The sequence below is a fragment of the Haemaphysalis longicornis genome, unplaced genomic scaffold (genome assembly GCF_048455015.1).
Source record: "Haemaphysalis longicornis isolate Haplotype H1 unplaced genomic scaffold, Haemaphysalis longicornis Haplotype H1 scaffold_1, whole genome shotgun sequence".
NCBI classification, from domain to species: Eukaryota; Metazoa; Arthropoda; class Arachnida; order Ixodida; family Ixodidae; genus Haemaphysalis; species Haemaphysalis longicornis.
The window spans coordinates 361,186,101-361,210,300 of NW_027526203.1; the positions used below are offsets into that span (position 1 = coordinate 361,186,101).

At 47.4% G+C, this 24,200-nt stretch overlaps 1 protein-coding gene across 3 annotated transcripts in view; it reads left to right on the plus strand.

Annotated features, from left to right (window-relative positions):
- LOC144154988 (breast cancer anti-estrogen resistance protein 3 homolog) overlaps positions 1–24,200 on the plus strand; it is a 239,710-nt gene that overhangs the window by 53,385 nt on the left and 162,125 nt on the right. The window contains exon 1 of one of the 3 annotated variants that reach the window (XM_077686154.1): positions 14,221–14,579. The exons of the other annotated variants lie outside the window; for them this stretch is intronic. The gene's annotated coding sequence lies outside the window, so the exon portion shown is untranslated. Of the gene's footprint in view, positions 1–14,220; positions 14,580–24,200 lie in introns of those variants that run through there. 3 annotated transcript variants of the gene reach the window in all.

The window sequence follows — 24,200 nt, forward strand, 5'->3', positions numbered from 1 at the left end:
TAAGCAGAGTTCTGCTACCCAAGGGAGCGGGTTCGATCCCGGCCCCCGTGGCTCCTTTTCAGAAACCTCTTTGTCTGCCTCTTTGCAGCGGGGAAACTGGTAGGAAAAGTAAATTCAGTGAATTTGTGTTTGGGTGGGATTCCGATCAGGATTATCAGGAATGCTAGATTGGCACGCATCCACAAGACCCGAGCGGGGCGAATCTAGGTGGACCTAGTAAATGCGTTGTGGCCTTCTGTTTAGGAACGTGTGTTAGAGCCATGTACTGAGGCCTACCTGAGTGATTTGATTGATTGATTGATTGATTGATTGATTGATTGATTGATTGTAGGGTTTAACGCGCCGACGCAACGCAGGCGATGAGGCGCGCCGTAGTGGAGGGCTCCGGATTAATCTTGACCACCTGGCCCCTGGGGATCTTTAACGTGCGCCGAAATCTCGTACACACGGGCGTTTTTGCTTTTCGCCTCCATCAGAAAAGCGGCCGCCGCGGCCGGGAATCGATCCCGCGACCTCGTGCTCAGCAGCGCAACGCCTTAGCCACTGAGCCACCGCGGCGGGTACCTGAGTGATTTAAGCATGCAAAACTGAGGTAACAATTAGACGAGTAGCAAAGTACTTCCCGGCTAAATGTTCTCTTAATTGGCTTGGCGGTACCAACGCGGGAAATTTTCCGAGCCATGGTAGTGTAGTGAATAAGAAAAGGACGCAAAGATGAAAGGACTAGGTTGAACTAAGTGATGGTGCTGTGGCATTTGTAAACGGGTGTTAAAGACATGTGCTGAGGCCTGCACGGCTTATTTGCGTAATCTAAACGCAGAAGTAGCCATTAGGGGTAGCAAAGTATACGTCCCAGCTAAAGTCCTCTTTGCTTGGCGATGCGAACGTGGCTATGTACCGCGTCGATAGTGACTGAGAGAAGAAGCAAAAAGACGCATACATGGTTTCGTAATCACTACACCACAACGGGTGCTTAGGTTCCCTCGTTATTTTTCGCTTTGCTCGTCATGGTCGGAAACCGAAGCCGGCATTCGTGCCAGTGAGAGGCCGCCGCGGTGGGTGAAAAGCCTCAGTGATGCCCCGTTTCACGTGCGTAGGCGCCGTTGGTGAAGGGCACGGAAACCTTTTCCTAAATAGTGTTATCTAACGTAATCGGAAAGGAACGCGAAAGTGGTGAAACTCGAGCCGGCATCTGCTGCGGCATGTCCGGGTAGTAGAACCGAGACGGAGAAGGTGAGGTATACGTGCACGCACGTCATCGGCCGAAGTAAAAGTTACCGATAGAGTTGTTATAAGCAGAGGATGGGTAGCCGCGGCTGACTTCGTTGGTTTGAGCTTCTCCTCAATACCAGGTGCGGGTATTATTGTTGCGTAATGGACGGTATGCAGATCGAGCGCTCGTTATCTTTTCGTTTTCGGTGGCTGGAATCAGAAGTTCTCAGAGCAGAAGAATAGGCTTGGCTAGAAACGTCCAGGAGAGAGGGAAAAGAGTTCCGTATTTTTTATTTTTTTTGTCGAAGGGCAGACCCCGCGTTGCTGAGTCCTCGACAGGAGCGTATGCTTCAACTGATAGCATCGCGTCGTTCCTACGGAATGTGTCATGCAAGCTGTATGCAGGTGGCGTTAAATGTGTGCAAGAGTGTGTTGACCCGACTCGTGCAATGTGTGACGCTGGGTATACATTCGAGAATAAACGCTTCCTCAGGTGAACGAAACCACCTTGTGGCCTCCCGGACATTGTTCTTGTGTGAAAAAAGGTGAAACTATAATTAAATTCTCGTATATTGCTCATGAACAAGACATTATAGTTAATCTTTTCGCCTCAACGATTGTTATAAAAATAACACGTCTAAAAATAAAGAACAGTAAAAAAATTGCGAAAGCTGCGAAATGGGAAATGAGTATAACTGCGTCAGCCGCTCTGCTATACACTGTCCCCGTAAAGTCGGCATCACTACTGCGCACAATTGTATTTCTATGGGGACATTTTTCTATGGATAATATTAGAAACTTGATAAGTGTCTCAATAAGATACCATAGATCACCACGAAGCGCTATAGATCGCGTCCCTTTATAGTTAGCTTCACTAGAGTACACAAATGCTTTGCTCGGAAGACTTTTTTTTTTTTCAGGGACAGTACAGTAACTCTGATACTGTATAATGACCCTAGCTGCATTCAGTAAATACCTTCAGAAGACCCCAGTATGCCTAAAGAGCGCTACACACCGAGTCCCTTTGAAGTAGGCTTGATTACTTCACACAAATGCATTGCTGAGAACACATTACTTGTTGAAAATATAAGCGGTCTTAAAGCCCGCTTCACTAGTATGCACAAGCGCTTTAACCAAACATCTTTACAGGGGCAATATACGCGTTCTTACATTAGAGCATGATTACCTAGAGCTTCTTGTTAGTAGCATTTTCGTATCCGGCGAAAGTGTGAACTCACGAAGTCCACAGAGGGCCGTCCACACAGAAATGCTACGCATTTAAAATTGCGCACACGAGTCCCGTCTGCCCCAGAAAGTGCCTTCGTAGTGCCAGTATTGTTAATAGTGTGCGGGTACAATGCCTATATCCGCTAAAAATTGCGTTGTAGGCTTCTGGAGCCCGCAGGCTGTGACACTAACAGAAAGCAACTAAGTGTAAACCAGTCATGGTATGTTTCAATTTTAAAGGCGTAGCATTTATGCACGGACTCGAGGGAACCCGTCTGTCTGTCAGTAACATTTGCTGTGTGTCAGTTTCGCCTCGCAGGAAAATGCTGTTAATAACAGGTTCTGGGCCTTTCATGTTCTCGTAAAGAACGCTAATATTGCCCCTAGAAAAATCGTCTTCCCGCAACGCACTTGTGTACTATAGTGAAGCCGATATAAGAGGGGCTCGGTGTATAGCGCGCCATAGGGATGATCAGGACTTATGGAGGTATTTCGTAAAAAGGTCCTAGGGCCTACATAATTTCATATAAGACCGCTCATATTCCACCTGAAGACCGCTGATATAAGACCGTATATAAGATCGTGTAAGACTGTATATAAGCGGTCATATAAGACCGCTCATATTCCACCTGTTCTCAGCAATGCATTTGTGTTAGGTAGCGCAGCCGACTTCAAAGGGGATCGGTGTATAGCGTTCCATAGGTTAGTTTGGGTCTTATGAAGGTATTTAATAAAAGGCGCTAGGTCCATCATATTTTGAAATCAGTCTTCTTGTATTTCCCCTGAAAAAGCTGGCTTCTCAGCAAGACAGTTCTGTGTAGCAGTAAAGCTGACTCTGAAGGGTATCTGCCAATATCGCTCTATAGGGTTGCATGAGGTTTTGTGGAAGTATTTATTAAAAGGCCTGGGGGCCTTTTATTGAATACTTGACACACACATGCCCACACCCACGCACACACGCACGCACGCACACACTCTACACTATTGCCTTGGCCCAGTAAATACGTCATGCGGGAGTGATAGAAACAGTGCAAGTATAAGCTTGCGCTCGCCTATCGGCGCGCTGTTTTTACGATCCTATCGACCTGGCCCCTGTTCAAACGAGTTCGACAAACTGAACACGACAGTGTTATTTGGCTAGCTAACATATTTCTGAGGCAATTAGTTTGATGAAACTTCGTGAGATTATAGGTTTATAATAGCAGATAAATATGGGCTGTGAAAACCTATTTCATGGCGGTTTTGGCGAACCCGGTAGGGCTGCTAAAACTGCTACGGGAAACAAAGTTTCATTTTTTTTTAGTTTTACATGCCGGTGGTGCTCCTGGTCTATGAGGTGCGCCGTAGTGGAGGGCTCTGGATTAATTTCTTCCACCTGGGGATCTTTAACGTGCGCAGAAGTTTCGACACACGGGCGTTTTCGTGGCTTTCGGAAGCCGCTTCATGTTGTTTGTACTAAAGCTGCGACTGATAATTACTTATGATGCCTGCGGGGATCATAGTCTCCAGAGTTATAGAGTCATCAGAGCAGTAAAACGCATTGCATATTGGAGGGATGAGCGTGTAATTTACTTGAATGGAATTGGATTGAGTGGCAAGTATGACGTCACAAAGAAACTGGAAGTCACCAACGGCTGAGGCCACATGTGCTGTCGCGATTGGCCTCCGCTGCACGCGTTTCACGTATCGTGCCCAACTGAACCTGGTTCTTGTCATTGTGCGGTTTGTACCCAGTACTAACAAATATGTCTGTAGATACGCTTTGTCACGCAACCAATACTTTTGCTCAATTCCAGCGTATTCATATTTAAGTCATCAGCCATTTTTTTCTTGTGATATTTTCACCTGCAATATTGGCACATAAGGCTTTGCTCGACGAACATCACAGAGAACTGCGTACGGTGTATGGGAAAGTATCTGCGTAAAGCCTATGTGTGACATTCGCATTCTTAGTAACCTTAACTCGAACGTAGAACTTAAAGCGGCTCGCTATTGCCAGTTATATGCCGTTATATGCCCAGTTATATGACCATTTTGTTATGCCGTGCTTCTTCCCCAGTCTCTCTCTCTCTCTCTCTCTCTCTCTCTCTCTCTCTCTCTCTCTCTCTCTCTCTCTCTCTCTCTCTCTCTCTCTCTCTCTCTCTCTCTCTCTCTCTCTCTCTCTCTCTCTCTCTCTCTGTTATCTTCAGTTTAAAAAACTCCAATGTGCTACTAAGTGCACTTGGTGTGGTCTCGCACGCGATGTAGACCGTAGGTTCCCTTTCCGCATTCTCCTGGGCGATGTATACTTGGTATAGTTCCAATGTTGCGAGTCGCCGTAACATCGTGCGTGGAAGCCCCGCGGCAGTAACCGGATATCAGTGGTGCCCGGGACGCAGCTAGGGCTGCATGCGTGCGTAGGCGTGTACGGCGTTCTTTCACGATGCGCGACTGAAGCTGCTAAATTATCCCGAGTATGCGCCTGTGCTACTGAGGTTTTGTGCCGCACGTTTCGGAAAACGAACTTCCAGCCTGTTTTCGAGAAAAAGCTCTTCTCGGGGTCTTGTTTCGCTTTTTGTTAATCTTGCGCTGCGTAAATCGTCTGGTGACTGCTCCCTGAAGTCGTTTCCTAGAAGCATATTCGCGTACCAGCACAGAGTACTTTTGTTGTTTTCGGTTGTTTATTACAATAAATATCCGCAGCCTTCTTTCCCCCCCCCCCCAAAAAAAAAAAATGGCGGGGCTGGGAGGGTGAAAAAGGAACGTGGCGCGTAACACAATCTCTATCTCTCTCTCTCCCTCTCTCGCTCTGAGTTGCTAGCGAGGGAGAAAAAGAAACAGTGTACACTGTGATTTATAACAGCATAAATATCAAAAAAAAGCCACCAGCCGTGCTTCCAAATACTTTAATGTGTGACCGACCTTCTTCGTAGCAGAGTTCCTCGAGTCTTGGTGATGGAAAATGAGCTGCGCTCTGAGTGGCACTCCAGGATGTGTACTGCGGCATAGCTTCTATTGCTGCCTGGTAGCGACGGCCGTACTTGCAATGGAGGCTAAATACAAAAACGCCCGCGAAATTCGAGGTTAAATATAATCGAAAATATTTCACTGGCGCGCGCCTAAGCGTCCTCGGTATGCACTTTGGACCACAAGCTTAAAGAAGACAGAGTAAGTATCGAGAGCATCGCGGGCAGTGACGCTACGGGCGAGCACGAAAAAAAAAAAAAAAAAAAAGCCGCCACACACGCGCACGCTTCTGCGGCTATTTGCGAGCTGCACTTTATTCGCTCTTTTGGTTGTTTTCTTTTAGCATATTTCGAAGTACGGAAGGAGACCTTACGTCTATTTTGCTTGCGTATACCCGCAAGTTGGGGACTCTCAGTGTTACGGAATCTTGTCGTTCTGGGCGGGGAACCGAACCCTTGGCCACTTTGTCGTTAGATGGATTTTGTAAAGTCGGGGTTCATATTTACAAAACCATTTCGCAGAAATTCCGCCCGAACTCTCGGTGATACATTTTAGACCGTGCACGTATGGTTCTTAGTGCTCGTCGTCCCACAAACCAAGCGCATCAGGAACGCAGCATCTTCAGCAGTTTCTCCGGATGTGTGGCTGGGGAATGGGCGTGTTTGGTGCAGGTGGATCGGCATGGTAGTCGGCCTGGCCGGACATTTGTGGCGCCAAGGGACTGTCACACTCGTGTACTGCTGGCTGGCAGCAGGAAATGGAAAATGCGGGTAGGGTCGGCGAATACATCCCGCTTCAAAATAAAAATGCTGCCTCCGGTTCCCTCCACCTCTGTTGTGATTCGCTGCCGAACAAAAGGAGGGTTAAGGGAAATCATAAAGAGGCGGGGTGCGAGTAAGACACAGGTACGGTGACTTCGTGCACTCTACACGAGAGACGCGAAGACTCCGTGAGCGTAAATTAAACGTTTGATTCCTTTTACTCATTATCTTTGGCCTTGTACTTCCGTAATGTGCTTATGCGCACACGCGCACATTCCATGCGCATTCCTGGTCGAAAATAAGGAGGGAAGGGGTGAGAAAAATGTTTGGGACCTCCGAGTTATTTTCCGGCAACGAAATCCCCGCTTCCGCGTATATATAGCGCGCACGTCATGTCCTCGTCGTTCAACGGGAACACGTCTGTTTTAGTCATCGGCGCCGCTTCGGGATCCTTGTTTGCTTACATCGAGGCGCGATCGAGAGCTTCCGAGTTGGGCTTGGCGCTTGGATGGTGGCCCGTACCGAACGGACCTCTTTCAACCCCCTTGCGGGCCGTTTGCCAGCAAATAACTGCGCCGCCACGCTCTCGGGCATTCGGCGATATTTGATTGGCGTATCCGTCGGTACTGCATACTTTATACCTCACGCACTGCTTGCGCCAAGGGACCGTGTGAGTCTGCTCATGTTCAAGACTTCACATTGTTTTCCCGCCTAAATTCAACCTGAAGTTTTCTGCAAAGTTTCTGTCAAAAGAAAACATAGAAACAGTTAACGGAAAAAGAAACATTTATAACTCTTTTGGCAGCAACTCTCGCCGGCTAATTACGCAAAAAGCTCTTAGTTCTTCGTCAAAGTTCTTTTGCGCGGTTATTATTCGAGATGAACTCCTGTCCTGTACGCGAAGTCGTGTTTACACAGCGGCGTTACTAGGTCCTCAAAACGTGCGCCCAGCGTCAGAAACGGAATTGCGTTCATCTCGGAAGGTGGTGAAGACGTACCTAGTCGCTGGTGGCGCGAACAGTTTAATATGGCCTTGACGTTAAAAAAGATGCCTAACGCGAGAAGCCTTAGCCCCCACAGCTAGTATTATCATGCCCAATGAGAGCGCGAAACACTCGAGCGATGGCATGCTTAGGTAACCGTTCAAAACATCATCTACATTATTATTGTTTAACAATACATGTATGTCCCCAATATGTATGTCTCTCCTTGGACTTCTTTCTTCTTCTAGTATATAGGACACTAGGTTCTAGTCAGGTTAACTTTCCCGCCTTCCTTCTACCTCCTTCCTTCTATAGCGCCCTGTTGTATTTGTATAAACGTCTGGCTGAGCCCCAGATTTATGAATAGCCTGCTTCTTGTGATCCATCCGAACACGCACCGCGGCCTCGTTGTACGTGATGGATGGGCAAGTAAAATGAACTACACGAAAATAACACAGCACAAACAAGCAGTCGCGTTTTTGCCATCTTTCCTTGTGTTTCGCCTAAGCCCTGTTGTCCGCTTGCTATGCCTGGCAACTTTTCCAAGCTGGAACTGCCCCCCTCCCTCCTTCTCTCCCCCCTCAAAAAAGAGCGTTTGATAACGATCTTTTCGGACAGGGAGCGATACTCACGCAATGAAATACCAATTTTGCGCACGCCTCTAGAGTTGCGGTGCGTGTGTCCGTGAAGGGATGGCTTTCGCACCGGTTCGTGACGGCCGCAGAGGCACCGAACTGACAGCATAAGGTCCCTAGCGCAGTTGCAATCGACACACCCAATAGCCTTTTTCCCCACGCTTTTCGAATCTTTAGGACTACCCGCCTCAGTTAGCGCCCTACACCGCAGAGGGAACTAACGGAGGAAAAAAAAAACTGCGGGCTAATCAAAGCGACAGTAATGGCTGAATAACTTTTTTTGTTTTAATTGAAGCATCACGCATTTCGTAGCCCTCTCGGCTTTTGTTCGGGCACCGAACGACGCCTTGTTTGCTGAGAATCAAATAATTAAAGCTGGCTATTCTCCCTCCAGTTTCCTTCCCATTCTTTTGTGACGTTTAAGAGCGCGTCATAAAGAGCCAAGGGCGAGCCGGAGCCCGACATAAATTTTTCCTGAAGGCTGATTTCATTGGCCTTCACTTTCGGCGCAGAGATTGGTATACCCAATCAGAAAGGGTCTTTTTAACGCCATTTTGGTATGGCAGCGTCCAGGCAAAGTCCGCTGACAAGCCCCGCCCTTGTAGGCCTCTCCTCGAGAAACTTTCCGGTGAGGTGCTGGCGCATGAGAAAAGATGTAGAAAATACACGCGCAAGTGGCCAGCAATAGAGTTTGCTGCCGCTGCGTCCCGGTAGCGGCGCCGATCGCGCTAAGAAGCTGTATTTTGCCGCAGCTGGCTGTTGTATGCCCATGTATCTATGCGAAATCAGTACGGCTGGCTCTAGCGTAGAGGTAGGTATACTTGAACACTGTAGCTGTCCATTGTTCTTTACCTCTCCTCGGAACATATTTTGCTCTGAGCTTCTCGAACTTGGCCCAGCCCATATATACCTGCAGTGCTTCGTTCTATGTTTTAGTATGCGCGACTCAAGCCATACGGCCTACCTTCACTTGTTTTATTTCTAGGCCTGATAGCGTGTCTGATTTTAAGCAGAGCATTGCGTTCGCAAACGTGATAAGGCCCGGAACCACCACGCCTTTGCATATTCCTCGCTGTACTGCTAATTTGTTATACTCACACAGCACTCTATGTTTCATTATAGCCGCGTTTCTCTTTCCTTTGACTTTAAGATGGTCCTCGTGAGTTTTTAGTTGTTATTCCTTCATTTATGCGCAGTCCCAAACATTTTGTTCTCATTGACTCTGGGTATTCCAACATGTTGGATTGCAATTGCATAAATGTCGTTCAAAGCCACTATTCCCGACTTTTAAGCGCTAAAATGTAATCCGAGGTTTCTGGCTTTTTGGCGAAAAATATTTCTGAGCAGTTGCATATCCCTTTGGTTATCACCCAAAATAACGACGTCGTCTGGGTACTTAAATAGCGTTTCTGTATTATAATGTCCCACCTTGAGTTCCTAGTATGTGATGCTGCTCTGCAGGCTATGCATAAGCTTAACTTTGACTGACCTTTTTTCAGCTTCCTAGTTGTGCTTCCTGCAAACGACTTACTCATTTTAAATCTGGCTGCATTTATGTACCGATTTGTCCATAGCGATATGTCCATCGAATGGTTGTCGCGGGAGCGTCTCACCAACACTAATTACACCTGATTCTCTGCCGCAACAATTTCCTGATGCCCAAGTGCGCACGAACTGCGGCAAACTTAACGTAAAGTTTACTGGTGTGTCGTCGTGGGATAGTAAACCCAAAGAAATACCCAAAGTCAAGTTACACATGACATTCATTTTGTAAAGTATTGAAATTATATCTACTTAGGTTTAAATTATATCTACTCATATTCTACATGTAATGAAGCGTCATTGCGTGGTTCTCATTTCATGTTTTGTTTTTGCGTTACCTGATCATGACTTAAGATGTTCGAAAAACTGCTTACCAGCTTGCTGCATTTTTAGTGCACAGCACTTTGGCGGCCGATATACTGGGTGATTAATTGCAGATAAGATCGAAGCAAGGGTGGCTGGTCGACCTGTTCGATTTGCTTGAAATTTTTTTATACGATGCCCTGGTTATTCTACTGTCCAGATTCGCCAAACTTTTCCCCGTAAAACATTTTGTCTAACTGCAAAACTATTTTGCAATCCGACAAGGTGGACACCCGCCGCTACCTGCTCATGCGCCTCGGCCTACTTTAGCGACGCCTATCTACGAATATATTTATGAGGGGCAATGCGTAAATTTTATGCTCGTAAGTAAAAATTCGTAAATTTCACATGTGCTTGCGTTATCAAAAAAGAATGGTGCATAAGTTTGTTCCCGGAGCGCGTACAGCGCGAGAGAGGAGCCCTGTCTGCCCTGCTCTCCACGACGTACTGTAGTGATAGCGACTTCCCTCAGATTTGTATAAATTATATGTGTTTTAAAAGGCAACCGATCCCTCCACGGATATAATAAGTGAGAATAGAACAGAAAAAATGGCAATTTTAATGTCGACGTCCGCACCATAACAACCAATCTGCGCCCAATTTATAGTGTATAGATTGGAGTAAAAACGACTAAAATATTGCGTTCAGCACCATATTCAGCGACATGGAGAGTCGGGCTGATAAGGCTCCACTCTCGCGCTGTACGCGCTCCAGGAACAAAGTGATGCAACGTGTTTTTGATGATAAGGCAAATACTATCGTGATAACAACGGTGCGCGTGGTTTTCAGTTCATTCTGCGCTCCCTGGCGACGGGTCGTGTATGCACAGCAGGCATAAGGTTGGGAAAGCCCTCTGGTAACTTATTCCTACTACAGGCGCAGCGCAGCCCTCGCTTAGAATACGGATTACATACCGTTGTTCTTATTTAAATTTATCGCGATAATACATGTAGAGGCCTACATCTGGGAAGAATTTCAGAAAAATCGAAATTTTTTTTTTTATATTAGCGTCTGAACTTTGTTTTTCAGGTTTTTCTTCAAACTCGCGTGCCCGTTGCATCCTAACTGTACTGTATACAAATATAATGTTCGGCGTGTTGGTTTAAAGCGTATGGAGTACACGTGAGGAAATTTGAAGGTTGTAATTAAGTACTTTTTGTAATATTTAGGCTCTAATTTACAAAAAGTTGGGCTCTGAGGGGAATTCGACATTTTATTGCGAAAAATTTACATACTTGTCAACAACAATACATTTTTGGAGAAATGCACAGCAGGCGTCAATTGAGTATAAAATTTATGAATTACCCCTCATAAATATTTTCGTCGACAGACGTCGGTAAAGATGGCCGAGGCGCACTGTCAAGTAGCAGCGGGGGTCCACCTTGTCGCGTCCCAATATTTTTTAGTGAGACAAAATTTTTCCAGGGAAAATATTGGTGAATCTGGGCATCAGAATAATCAGGACATGATATAAAATATTTTCAAGCAAATTAATTGAAGAAGTCGACCAGCCACCCTTTGCTCGATCTTATCTGAAATCACCCTACTGTGGTTTGGCGGCGGCGATGCCCCGACGGCAACGGAGTTGTAAACAAGCGAGCGAAGACAGAATGAAAACAGCGGAGGAAAGTGTGGCGAAAGTGTGAGGGGGAGGACAGTATGCTTAGCCCACACGAGACGCTCGTCGGAGCTACTGGCGGAAGTTTGAGGGGGAGGGCGGCATGCGCTGCTGTGGCGTCATCTCTCTCACTGCCTCTCCCTCACACTTTCGTCATGCTTCGCCGCTGAGGAGCCTCCTCCTCACACTTTCGCCAGCCGCCCCTCATCCGTTCGTGGCTCACCTGAACCACGTGACATTTGCGCGGGAGGTTCACACACGATTTGCAACAGCATGCTCGGCGGCGGCGACGCGCTGCGAGATAACGGCAGAGAAGCGCGGCGTTCGCCGATAACGCGATCACTTCCTGAGACGCAGCAGATATGCGCCGTGACCGAGAAGACTCTAGTTCGCGCTGCGAACAAATTTCGCAAACTTCGCTAGTAATCGTTAATGTTTTTGTAATTTTTGATTGAAATTACATTATGTGACGAGGTCCCTCCGACAATTCTCAATTTGTTTGTTACTCACTTAGGTTACGCGAAAATATAAATAAACTCCTTTTCTAATCATGCTGTGTAGACCTTGAACGTTATTGGGCACAAAGGGTGTCATTGTCTCAACCCTCTATAGATGTAGACTTGCTGCTGAGTGCATTTCTGCTTCCCCCCCCCCCCATGTCAACTGCATCGTGATGTACTGCCCTAAAGAATTTTAGTAACTCGTCTTCTAAACTCGGGCGTCTCAGAACACTCCACAGTAATTGTCTGCTTATTTTAGAGCACTGCACGGGCCGGAATTTGTAGGCCCGGTCCGACCCGGCCCGACCCGACCCGGCCCGGTAGAGATACGGCCCGGGCCCGGCCAGAGCGCAACAAAACATTGAGGTAAAAGCCCGAGCCATCCCCGAGCCCGAAAAAGTGTTAAAATATGAGCCCTAGCGAGCCCGACAGCATTTAATAAAATGAGCCCGAGCCCGGGAAAATGCGTGCTACCCTGCCCGAGCCCGGTCCGCAAGACGGAGCCGGGCTCGGGCCTGAGCCGGGTTTGGGATCGAAGCCGCGGGCCCGGGTCGGGCTCGGGCTTGAATTCCTGGGCCTGGCCGTCAATATTTCTGACGTGATGTGTACAAAAGAGCATTAAAATGAATGTTGTGAGTTTATTTTTATGTGCCTCTTGATGTTAGTTCTATGCATTGTTTTAAAAGCGTGTTTTGCTAGGTCTGATATTCACTGGGCTGTAACTTTAATCGTATTTCATGCACCGAATCAACATTTCATATTTTGAGGTATAACATACCAAAAGCATGATTACAACGAAACCTTAGCGGGGAAGAAATTAATTAGGACAACCTGAGCTCTGCACCTATGTCTATGTACAGGTGTGTTTTGCATGTCGCACCCATCGAAATGCCGCTGCCGATGACGGAAATCTAACTCATATGCTAGGGAAACAACTGCTGAGCAACCACTGCAGGTAGAACATTTCAATGCGCGTGCACACTCGTGCATTGAAACGCGGCACCAAACATTTATTATACCAACTTGTGGCCGAGACAACCATGTGACAGTTCCAACAATTCGAAAGGTGATGGTGTCTCTGATGTAAGAATACAAGCTGATGTAAGAATACAAGGCCGATGTGACGCGAACTCGAGACGGTGGAAGCTAAAGTGCGTGCAGTACTTAAAGGAGCCATGAAGACAAAATACAAGTTGGGTTTATTAGAAAGACTGCTTAGTCCTGATAACAATGATCCCAATATCATCGCAATCTTCGAAAAAATAACGGAGATATTAAGGAAAACGTTTGAAGCAGTCGCGACCCCCTAGCCAATTTCCCGCAACTTATCTATGACGTCACGGAACCTTGTTTGTGCGATTGGCGGCCGCCTAGCTGACCTGTCGCGACGGCACATGACTGGACGTCTGTAATCCGGCCTCTAGTTTCATTTGACCGCATCACTTGAACGTTAAGGTGCAGTTACGGCACTGAAAATTATGTTTTATTTTGGGCCCGTATGACGTCATTCTTGCTCATAACACGTCACTGTGGCGCAAAATTTGAAAGTTTTTAAATACTTCTTGCTTTTTTTTCGTTAAAAAACATATTTTGCGGCTCTAATGGAGCTGAGTGACATACTGAATCCTAGTTCTTTCAAATTAAACGAAGTTGTATTTTCTCTTCATGGCTCCTTTAACCATAAATTTTTGCATTTCAATCCATGACGTGCTGTACAGACTCGACTCATGCTAGGTCTGATTGCCCGCTACGAAGACACTCAACCAAATATAAATTTCCTTCACTAACCAAGCCCGGGCGTGGTCACGCACACATGGGCACTCCTTAGGCCTAAATATTTAATTAGCGGGTCCGGGTCGGGCCTGGGCTTGAGACAACGGGCCTGGACCGGGCCCGGGCCAATCTCACTTAAGGGCCGGGTCCAGGCTAGCTGCTACGGACCCTTGTCGGGCTCGGGCTTCATAAAGCGGGCTCGGGCCGGGCCTGGTCCTTAAAATCAGGCCCATGCAGGGCTCTAGCCCAGGTTTCGGAGCCCGTGACTTCTGTAGCTTGTGTAGAATCAGTCTTGGCGTTCTTAACCGAACTTTTTAATGTATCTTTCAATGACTGTTCGTGAATACTTACCAATGTTGTGCCATTTCAGTCACGCTTGGCTTGTCATAGGCTGTGCAAGCTATCGATGCAAACTCCTCCCCAAGACTTCAAAGTACGCGGCAGCGCGGGCAGCACACGCCGGAAATAACGAACACCACTACTCCACAGTCCACTACAGCTGCACGGCAAAACACGACTGCGCGTGCTACCGTCAGATGGCGATAGTGCAGACGCGTCAGTCAGTGAGTCAGCTTCTGCGCCCAACAGGTGGCGGGACCGACTCGCGAAAGCAGAGCGCGCTGCTTGAACTTGAACCGCGACGTCTGCGCGTCTGTGCGCGTACGAAGCTGGCCCGCGTGTAGCCAGCAAACGAGCGGCAGTCGGGTCGCGCGTACGGTCGGCGTCTTGTGTTGGCGGCGGAGCGTTCAATCAGCTGGCACGTCGGTGCGCCGTGTTTACGTTTGTTTTGCCCGTGCTTCGTTCCCTCCTCTTGGCCGCCACGTGGATAAACATACAACCTTGAGCGGCGGGATTTGTGCCTCGGCGAAGTTGTAGGCGCCGTTTCATAGCATTATCTCGGCCGCCGACCATCGTGACCAACAGCTGCCGCTCACGTGCGAATGGGATTGTCGTCCGCTGCTTTCAGCAGCAGCTACAACAGCAGCTGTCGCCTACAACTCGCCCACCGTTGGAACGCTGTGAGTGTTCCTTTTGCAAGGATCCTCTGGCCGCGGTGGCGGTTACCAGGCTGCTCCCGCGTACGCCTACGTATGATTTGCCCGCGAACGAATCGAGACCAATATGTCTATGTGACACGTTTTCTGGCGCAATTTCACCGATGGTTTTAAATCGGTTTTGAATAGCCCGACGTTAACGTGTTGTCTCTATTTTTTCCTCGCATTGTACTGTCTGTTGATAGCATCAGTGATGTCTTGTGCTAGTGTTTATGATAGCCATAAAGGCCACGCGCCATTTAATAGGGCTTTGAACAGGGGCCCTTTAATAGCTTAGAAACGCGAAAGGTATGCGAGGTTAAAGCAGTAACTATGCATGGTAGTCACCCATCCAAAGCACACTCTTCCTGTTGTATTGAAATTTTTTCAAATGCAAAAAATGGACAAAAAAAAAAAAAACTAGGGTAAGACCATTCAAAATTTTGAAATGGGTAAATGAAACAAACCCATGAAACAAAAGTTGTGGTAATGCATTTTTAAACGTAAGGATCGCTCGCTTACTGGCAACCTCTCAATCGTTCGGTGTGTCCCTAAAATTCTTTTTGCTTTGTGTAAATAATCATCGTATATAGTAATCAATTACTCAAATGTTTGTTTATGCGCCCAGAGACAGCTGATGGGTCATTTCAGTGAGTGGAGCACGAATACAAAAAAAACGAGAAAACAAGTCACACTATGTACAATGAGAGACCAGACGAAGTGTCCCAAAACAGCAGAGAGTAGAGTAGAAAAAACTTTATTTTGCCTAGGATGGGGTCAAGGGAAGAAGAAGAGAGTCGTTGCTACCCAAATTAGCAGATAAAAATAAACTTCGCACTGGGTCAGTGCGAACGTACAGTCGCTTCAAACGAACGTAGGAAGTGGAAATAAAAATATCTAACACTGACAACAAATCAAAGGGAAGGCAAGAAATGCAAGCAGAAAAATGCAGGCCCACCAGTACCGTAGAAAAATTAATTTCTTAAGATGGAGGAATGAACGAACATACCATGAGTTGTACGAGAAAGAAGGAGAGCGACATTGTGCTGGGCAAATGCCTAAACTGAACGGGTGGACTGAGCGGTTGAATATGTAGATATTCGGATGGAAGATATGAGACAACTGCTCTTGAGCCTGAGCATTGCCTGTTTCAGGATCCGACGGTTCCAAAAGGGCGGTGTTTTCTTGGTTTTAAAAAGGTCTGCCAGCGGGACCACAGAACGGAGTTCAGCACGGCTATGTTTCCCGTGATTAACTTATACCCCGTCTGTTTGATGACAGAGGGGAACAATTCCTCTATGTAAGGTCAGCTTTGTCGCGCCTAAACTCTAAAAAAACAAACTTCCCGCGATTATGCTTCCCCACAATACACAGAGAAGGCCAATCACTGATCAAAGCGGTAAAACAGGCCAATGACGACACCCCGCGAAACATACTGTGGTTCGCGCTCTGACATTGGGCAATGCAAGCATGACGGCTTGCCCTGCGCGATGTCACAGCGTGGGTCACATTTCCGAGTCATATGCACCGGGCCTCCTTATTTGCCACATTTGTTCCTGTGGACGCCGCGATTGTCCATTCAGGTGCATTGTAGAAAAACGGATCCCGGACATTTTTGGAAACACTCCCGAGTCCAAAGGTGCGCAGTGAGTGGGCTCTCAAGGGAAGCGATGTGTAAGGATGGGTAACGATGTATTCGTATTTTATCAATAGCTGCGCTGTTTGGTGTGCACGTGTCATTCCAGCCTACAAAGGCATATTTCAGAGATGGGCAACAGGCATCTGGGTAAAGTATCAGAAAAGACCCAGAACTATGGAATTCCACACACACGTTGCAAATTACTTCCAAGTACCGAGGAGTTATGGGGAGTGGAAGTAGGATTGCCGTCAAAGTGGACACTAGCGGTCGTAGAAATTTGAGGCGAAATAAAATCTTCGTCTGAGTACCGAAAAAGCAGGAGGTCATGTTTTCGCTGCATTTATAATAGTTCTGTTCGCACCGGTGATTATATCGACGTTCTTGTTGTTTTTTTTTACTAATACCAGAGTGCTTTAAGGAATGTGCTAATACCTACAACCCCAAAGACATGAAACGTCCATTAAAAATTTGGTGTCATTATAAAATAAAAAATAGTGCTTTACAGGGGTCGAAAGATCGTTAACAAATACCGAAAACGGGCGCTCAGTGACAGTATGACTGCTGGCTATTAACATTGACCTAGCAGGTCCGCCCGCGGAAGTGATTTATTAAAAGGTCAAGAAATAATTCGTTGGTGTTCATGAAGGACCGTTTCGTAAATAACACGTGACGCTTGACGAGAGCAAACGCCTATGTCAGGTCAACACACACAGTATGAACCTGGCTCTAACAAAGCACCGGTTCGCACGCTCGTTGCATAAAACCAACTGGATTAATATTTGTACTGCGGTCGTGCGTTTACGCAAAGATTGGACGCCAGAGGCGAAATAGGCCGGTAGTCACTGGCACTACATTTAGCGCCAGTTTTAAAGACAGGAAGAATGCGTGTTAGCTTTCATGTATCTGGGAAAGGTTGAGTTTGAATTGACTTCAGTATTACAGTTAGTATTGGAATTAATATCTCCCCGTAAGCTTTTAATATCGCTGACAGAATATCGTTAGGGCCGAAAGAAAATGACATATTAGGACATCGATTGCTTTCTGAAGTCTTCATCACTAATTCTGGGAACACACAACAGGTGTTCTGTGTTCTCAGAATAGTCCGGACTGTGTCGAGGCGGTATTAGCAACCTCTGCAACGCGGTTACCATTGTTGTCCAGTGTAGTTTAGCGGTTTCTGTCGCTATAAATATCTTGCAATTGTTACATAGTATATAGTTCGTCCGATCTCAATCGCGCAGCTTTCTGAACAGGGCTATTTAATGCCTGAACTCCTGTCTCCAAGCTGCCGGCTGCGATTGGCGAGTATGTCCCTGCGCACGGCCTTTACGTTTCAGAACCGCTTGCAGTTCCTCTGAAAACCAGTCAGGGAATTATCATTTCTTGACGAACGGTTTTGTCATAAACATGTGCATTCACTGTAGAATAACTGTATAACATTTACCAATGCGGTCATCAACGGAAGGGGGCTTTATCACAAGAGACCAGCAACTATTAGACAAGTAGTTATCAGACGCAACGTAATCGCCAGCGGCATAATTGTACGACGGGAGGGCAAAATGCCGAGAACACTGGCTGAAAATACCGAGAACATTGGCCAATCCATGCCATATGGTTGGATGGACGAAAATTGCTATGGTGGACCAGCAAAATATCCGATGAGGTTCGCTATATTCAGCAATGGTCTGAAGCATTACAATGCAGGTTTTCGCAGCTATCTCTCTGTGGTACTGAAAGAATAAAAAATCTGACGTCATCCTTTCTTGCCCACGTAGTGGTGGTCGCGGGAAACAAACAATAAATAAATAAGTAAATAAGTAAATAAATAAATAAATAAATAATCCACAACACTTTTTCTTCTTACAGTGCCTTTTAACACTCAAAGTAGACGTCCTAAGGCACAGACAAAAAGCAAACCGTCAAAAGAACAATAGCAAGTATCTAATCCAGAGATAATTGATTGGCAAGATTAAAAGAAATACCTCTCCAGTGGCAAAAAAAAATCGGACTCCGAAATTTAAGAATACTGAAACTACGAACCGTAAAATATAGCGCTATAGATGAGCTGTCGCAACGACAGATTTGTGAAACGATAACAATTATCGATCAATACGAGCTCAATTGCTCACATGCGCAGTGAACGACGCATCTCCCAGCGCGCCTCGCGTAAGTTGAGGCGCTTATTTTCTTTACAGATGGAGAAAATACATAAAACATTATAGCGGTATTATCAGCTTCACATTTCTGATGTAAAGAAGGCGACTATTACATTTCAAGTGAAAACTTTGGTCAAAAATCACAAAATCGTTACAGATGAACGCTAGCTCTTAACATATGCTTTACACACTGGAACACATTTACACTGCTTGAGTAATACTAAAGTAGAATAGGTTTCTAATATAAGCGGTTTTAAATTGGATATTGCAGTTGTTTTTCGTATTGTAGAAAAGTTTGCTTTTGTACGCACGCACTCCGCCACACCTCGTAATTCTTCCGCTGCTCACTAATGTGACGATGCGGAATACAGAGCCGGATCAAAACCACGTATTGTGCGATGAGTCCGTAGCGGTTGTCTCCCTCTCGCTAGCGTCACGGTGGAGAAGGAATCCCGCTCCACAGATGGTGGCGGATTAGTATTCCTGAAGTTATAACCCTTATCCTGTAGCCGAAGTTGGCACCTAGTAGCCTGTTGGGATGATTTAGCATTCCCATGAGAGAGAGAGAGAGACCATAGGTCCAGTCATACGGCTCCACCTCGTGTCACTGAAAGCGGAACGACGAGTAGGGCTGCTACGAGGGTCATAAACCTTCCAGCGTTCAGACTCTGCTACCCACCCTATTCCCCACAGACGACATGACTCAAAATTGTTTGCGAATAGCGCCCGTCTGCAGGCAACTGCCATTAAAGTGACCATGAAGACAGAATACAGCTTTGCTCAATTTGAAAGAACTATATTACTTGGTAACTCAGTTCCATTCCAGCCGCAAAAGACGTCTTTTTAACCGAAAAAGGAAAACATATTGAAGAACTTTCAAATTTCGCGCTACATTGACGTAATACGGGCCGGAGCTAGTGACGTACTAATTGGGCAAGCAGTAACAAACGTAGTTATCAATGTGTTAACCGCACGTTAGCGTTCAGAGCTAGGGGCCCCACTTCAATCGCCCAGTCCTATAGGCTCAGGCGGTGGCTCAGATTCAGAAATTGCTGGAAAGTGTCTGGGGTGTCGACACTGCTTCATCTCTTTTCCTTAATATCTCCATTATTTGTTCGAAGGTTTGCAATACAATACAGTTGGTATCATTGCTATCGAGAGAACGAAGTGTGTTGTTTGTTTTTTTAGTGACCGAAACTTGTATTTTCTTCTCATTACCTTTTTGAGCATAACTGAAGCACCTGAGGCCTCTCTCTGACTGACAACTTTCTAAGACAGTGCAGTGTTCGCAAATCAAATGGCCTAAATTGGCGGATATTGTATGCGCTTGGGTAGCTGCATGTAAAAAATATTTTGAACGGTACGCCCAACCAACGTCCGACTGACATAGTTCGTGCTATACTCTGCCGTTTGCACTAGAAAGTTGCGTATGCCTCGTGACAGTGTGCTTATTCGTTTGCTTGTTTTTTAATGTTTGTTTTTAAAATAACGAGGCTACCTCGTTAATTTCACGAAGCCTGCATTTTAACATTTGAACTAACGCATTGCTTTATCCAACCGTGCTTCGTAGTTGTATAATTACAGTTTTCGTCTGGACGCGGGCGATCCAGGTTAAGCGTCGCGCTATTGGGCACGAGGTCACGGGTCAGATTCCCGGCCGCGGCGGGAGATTTTCAAACGCTCGTGTGTCGCGATTTCAGAGCATGATAAACAAGTGGTCCAAATTAATCCACAGCCTTCCACTACGGCGCACCTCATCACCCAGGTGTCGTCGCTTAAAACCCCGAGGGTATCTTTTGAGCGCGCCCTCGACCCTGCGCCTCGCTTGTGTGCCTTCAGACGTACCAAGGGCGAAGACAAAATACTTTGAACTTATACGGCTATAGTGAAATGGTGCGGTCGGAGCTGGCCCCGACACGGACAAAGGCGCCGCTTGTTTCCGCTGGCAGCCCTGCACGCTATCTGCGCGGCATACTTGTGGGGCGCGTGAGAGGAGCGCATGGCGCCAGAGATGTGTTTCTTTTCACCATGAAATGCCCCGCGAGTTACTCACGAAGGCTGGTTGCATGACGTTTGCGCCGATGCTCTCCTTGCGCCGTGCGCAACTAACACTTGAGCTGTATCTCAGCCGCGTCGAAGGTACTCATGGACGGTGCTAGACGAGAAGTACTCCTCTCGTCAAGACATCCTGTTAGGCTCTCAATTGACGGCCTAGGCGTGATGATCGGACCGCGTGCACGTTGGGCCGTTTCAAGCAAATGTACACGTTAATAACCGTCCTTTGACTTTCAGCAGTCATTTATCACTCCACACTTTTATTACGATCATCATATCCTTCGCTTGTATCTTATTTTATTAGAAGTACTTCGGTTACCCGCCGCGGTGGCTCAGTGGCTAAGGCGTTGCGCTGCTGAGCACGAGGTCGCGGGTTCGATTCCCGGCCGCGGCGGCCGCTTTTCTGATGGAGGCGAAAAGCAAAAACGCCCGTGTGTACGAGATTTCGGCGCACGATAAAGATCCCCAGGTGGTCAAAATTAATCCGGAGCCCTCCACTACGGCGCGCCTCATCGCCTGCGTTGCGTCGGCGCGTTAAACCCCACAATCAATCAATCAGAAGTACTTCGGTTGTGTACGGACAGTTACACTGGGAGGTTGTTAAAATGAAAAAGTATGAGTTATATATAAACAGAGACCGAGGTAGATAGAGGTCCAGAGATAGAGGACCAGAGATAGAGGTTCTGCTGGCGCGTAATCTTTTCCTCTGATTGATGGCTGCTTCGAGCAATGAGGCGAATCTCAGCTAAGCAAGAATGGTATTACTCTTTAGAAGAGACCCCAGGCGGCACGCTTACCCGCGGCCGCGTCACCAGCCGGGCACCCTGACGGACGTCACCGGATGCGTCACAATGGCTCCCTCTCGGGGCCGAACCTCTGAGCATTCAGGCCCAGCTTCGCGCCCTTTGGTTCCATCGCACGTGACGGGCGCAGGTCAAGTGGCGTTCCTCCCAGCGCTGCGAGCGAGAAGCCCAGCGCACTTGACGCGACGCGGCAGCTGCAGCAGCAGCATTCAGACGGCTGTTAAAGCGGTTTATTCCTGGCGTCGTCCGGCCATGTGGCCATTGAGCATCTCTCGGCGGGGCCAAACGTGTACGCGCCGGTTCCGCGCGCGTGCCGAGGAAAAACGCTTCCGGCTCGCACCCCTGCGAGTGCGTGCAAAACCCACGCCGCTATTTTTTGCGCGCGTAACCAACGCGCGCTGACTGAGCGAGCAATTGATTCCTCGCGGAAACGCGCACTGCTGCTGCTGCTGCGGTCAGCCGCCGCGGCTGCTTCCTCTGCTGCGGCTGTTGGAGGAGGAAAACCGAAGCGGCGGCCGACCGCTTCCGCTTGCGTAAGTGAAACTGGCAGGCCGGACATGCGCCGGAGTCGACCCTATCACCTCCATTTCCCTCACACGCCGCGTCCTCTCGCTGTATCCTTAATCGGCCCTCGAGATTTAGAATTAAGTGCGTCAATGCGCCCACGTACCCTATGCTCTAGCTGTTCAGAATATATATACAGTCAAAACTTGGTCTAACGAAACCCGATCTTACGAATTTCCCGATATAACGAAAAAATTCGGATTCCCTCGCAGGTGCCTACACGGCTCAATGCTTTTATGAACTCGAACTAGCAAAATAGATTCAGCGCCACTCCCGTTGTAGCGAAGTATTTTCGAGAAACGAACGCATTTAAAAAGGAGCAATTTTAATGTGTTTCGTCGGAACGCCACGAAAATTATTGCGCCACGTCAAAAAAACAAAAACAAAGAGAACAAAAAATGAGGCACCTATATTTTCGTTTTTATGCAGCTCTCTACCACATAAACTCACCTGTACCAGAAATCGTACAGTTAGTTTCCGGCGCACAGGAGGTGTCAGAGAATGCTGACAACCCAGAAATTGCTGAAGCTCCTTTGCCCGCTCCAGGCCAGGTGATGGACGCTATTGACTTGCCCAGGCGCTCTGCTGGTGCTCGCGAAGGAACCAAGGAGGACGCGTTGTTGGTTGAACGCACTTGCGTGCTACCTAAAGTCTGTCCGCCCAAAGCTAACTCAGCGCATGCATGCGAAAATCACACGCCTTTTTGCCAGGAAACAAATTCGTTTCCCCCAGAACCCATAGCGTTTCACTGTTATTGTTTTCACCGCGGACTTTTAGCGCATTGCTAAATTATCGGTTCTATCTCACTACGGCGGACAGTCGCATTACGGCTAAGAGTGCATTACGGCTGAACGTCGCAACACGGCGGAGAGTCTCACTACGGCTGAAAGTGCATTACGGCTGAACGTCGCAACACGGCGGAGAGTCTCACTACGGCTAAATGTGCGTTACGGCTGAACGTCGCAACACGGCGGAGAGTCTCACTACGGCTAAAAGTGCGTTACGGCTGAACGTCGCAACACGGCGGAGAGTCTCACTACGGCTAAATGTGCGTTACGGCTGAACGTCGCAACACGGCGGAAGGGGGACCCTTTCAGCCGATCAGCCGTTCAAATGATCTGCAGCTAGTTGCGTTCAGCATTGTCGCAGCTGGGCGTTACGGGCAAGAGCCTGGATATATATTTCAGCGTGTCTTTCCCGCATTTTCATTGTTTTCCTGCTGATGGACTAACATTATGACAGTGTGCCTAACAGACAAAATTAAATCGTTCATTGGCCGCTGTGACGCTGCTGCTGGGTTTTCTTAGAGTTCTCGGCAGCATTCGACACAAGGGACCATGACGTTCTTTTCATTTTGCTTGAGCGTTACGGGGTAACAGGTCCTGCCATAACTTGATACGAAGCCGTCTACTAATCATGCAACAGACATTAATTTCTACAGCAATATCATACCCTGTCACAGTTACTAGAGGAGTTTCACAAGGCTCGATCTTGGACCCATTGCTCCTTTTAATTTAACAAATGATCTTCCTCTCTGTTTTAATTCCTCAATGCATACTGCATATAGACGGCACCACCGTCTTTAACTGCCATCAAAATAGCTGTGCCTTGATCCAAATGCTAAAGGCTGACCTGTTTTCCTTCCAACTATTGTGTCCTCTTAAGAAATTATCTTAACGTACCTAAAACTTGCTTTTAGATGCGAAGCAGCTTATGGTCGATCCTGTTCCCTCCGCCATTGTGTGGGCGCCGTTGTGCGGCGTCCACACCCCCACTGCGCATGCCTGGCCAGGCACAACTGATGATGATTGTGGCAGGATGCCCCTAGGGATTGGCCAACCAAAGAATCTATCACGAGATAGCTTCGCCTTCAACCACCGTCGTCATCTTCGCGTAGGCATGAGATAAATTGGGTTTCATAAAACAAAATGAGTGGTTAACAAATGGCGCAGGATGGGCGAAAAGTGGACAGAGAAAACACTACAGCATTCAATCTTTCAGTCAATCTTTCAAACAACCCGCCGCAGTGGCTCAGTGGCTAAGGCGTTGCGCTACTGAGCACGAGGTCGCGGGTTCCATTCCCGGCCGCGGCGGCCGCTTTTCTGATAGAGGCAAAAAGCAAAAACGCCCGTGTGTTCGAGATTTAGGCGAACGTTAAAGATCCCCAGGTGGTCAAAATTAATCAGGAGCCCTCCACTACGGCGCGCCTTGGGGGTTGTGGTTTTCGACGGGAAAAGGAAAGGAAATTCACTGGGGATATTTTGAGCTTCACCGCATGTGTTGCGTCGGCGCGTAAAACCATCAATCAATCAATCAATCAATCTTTCAAACAGACAATATTACAGGCAATCTTATCGCTCTTACGAAATCTTTGACCGGCATTTGTCGG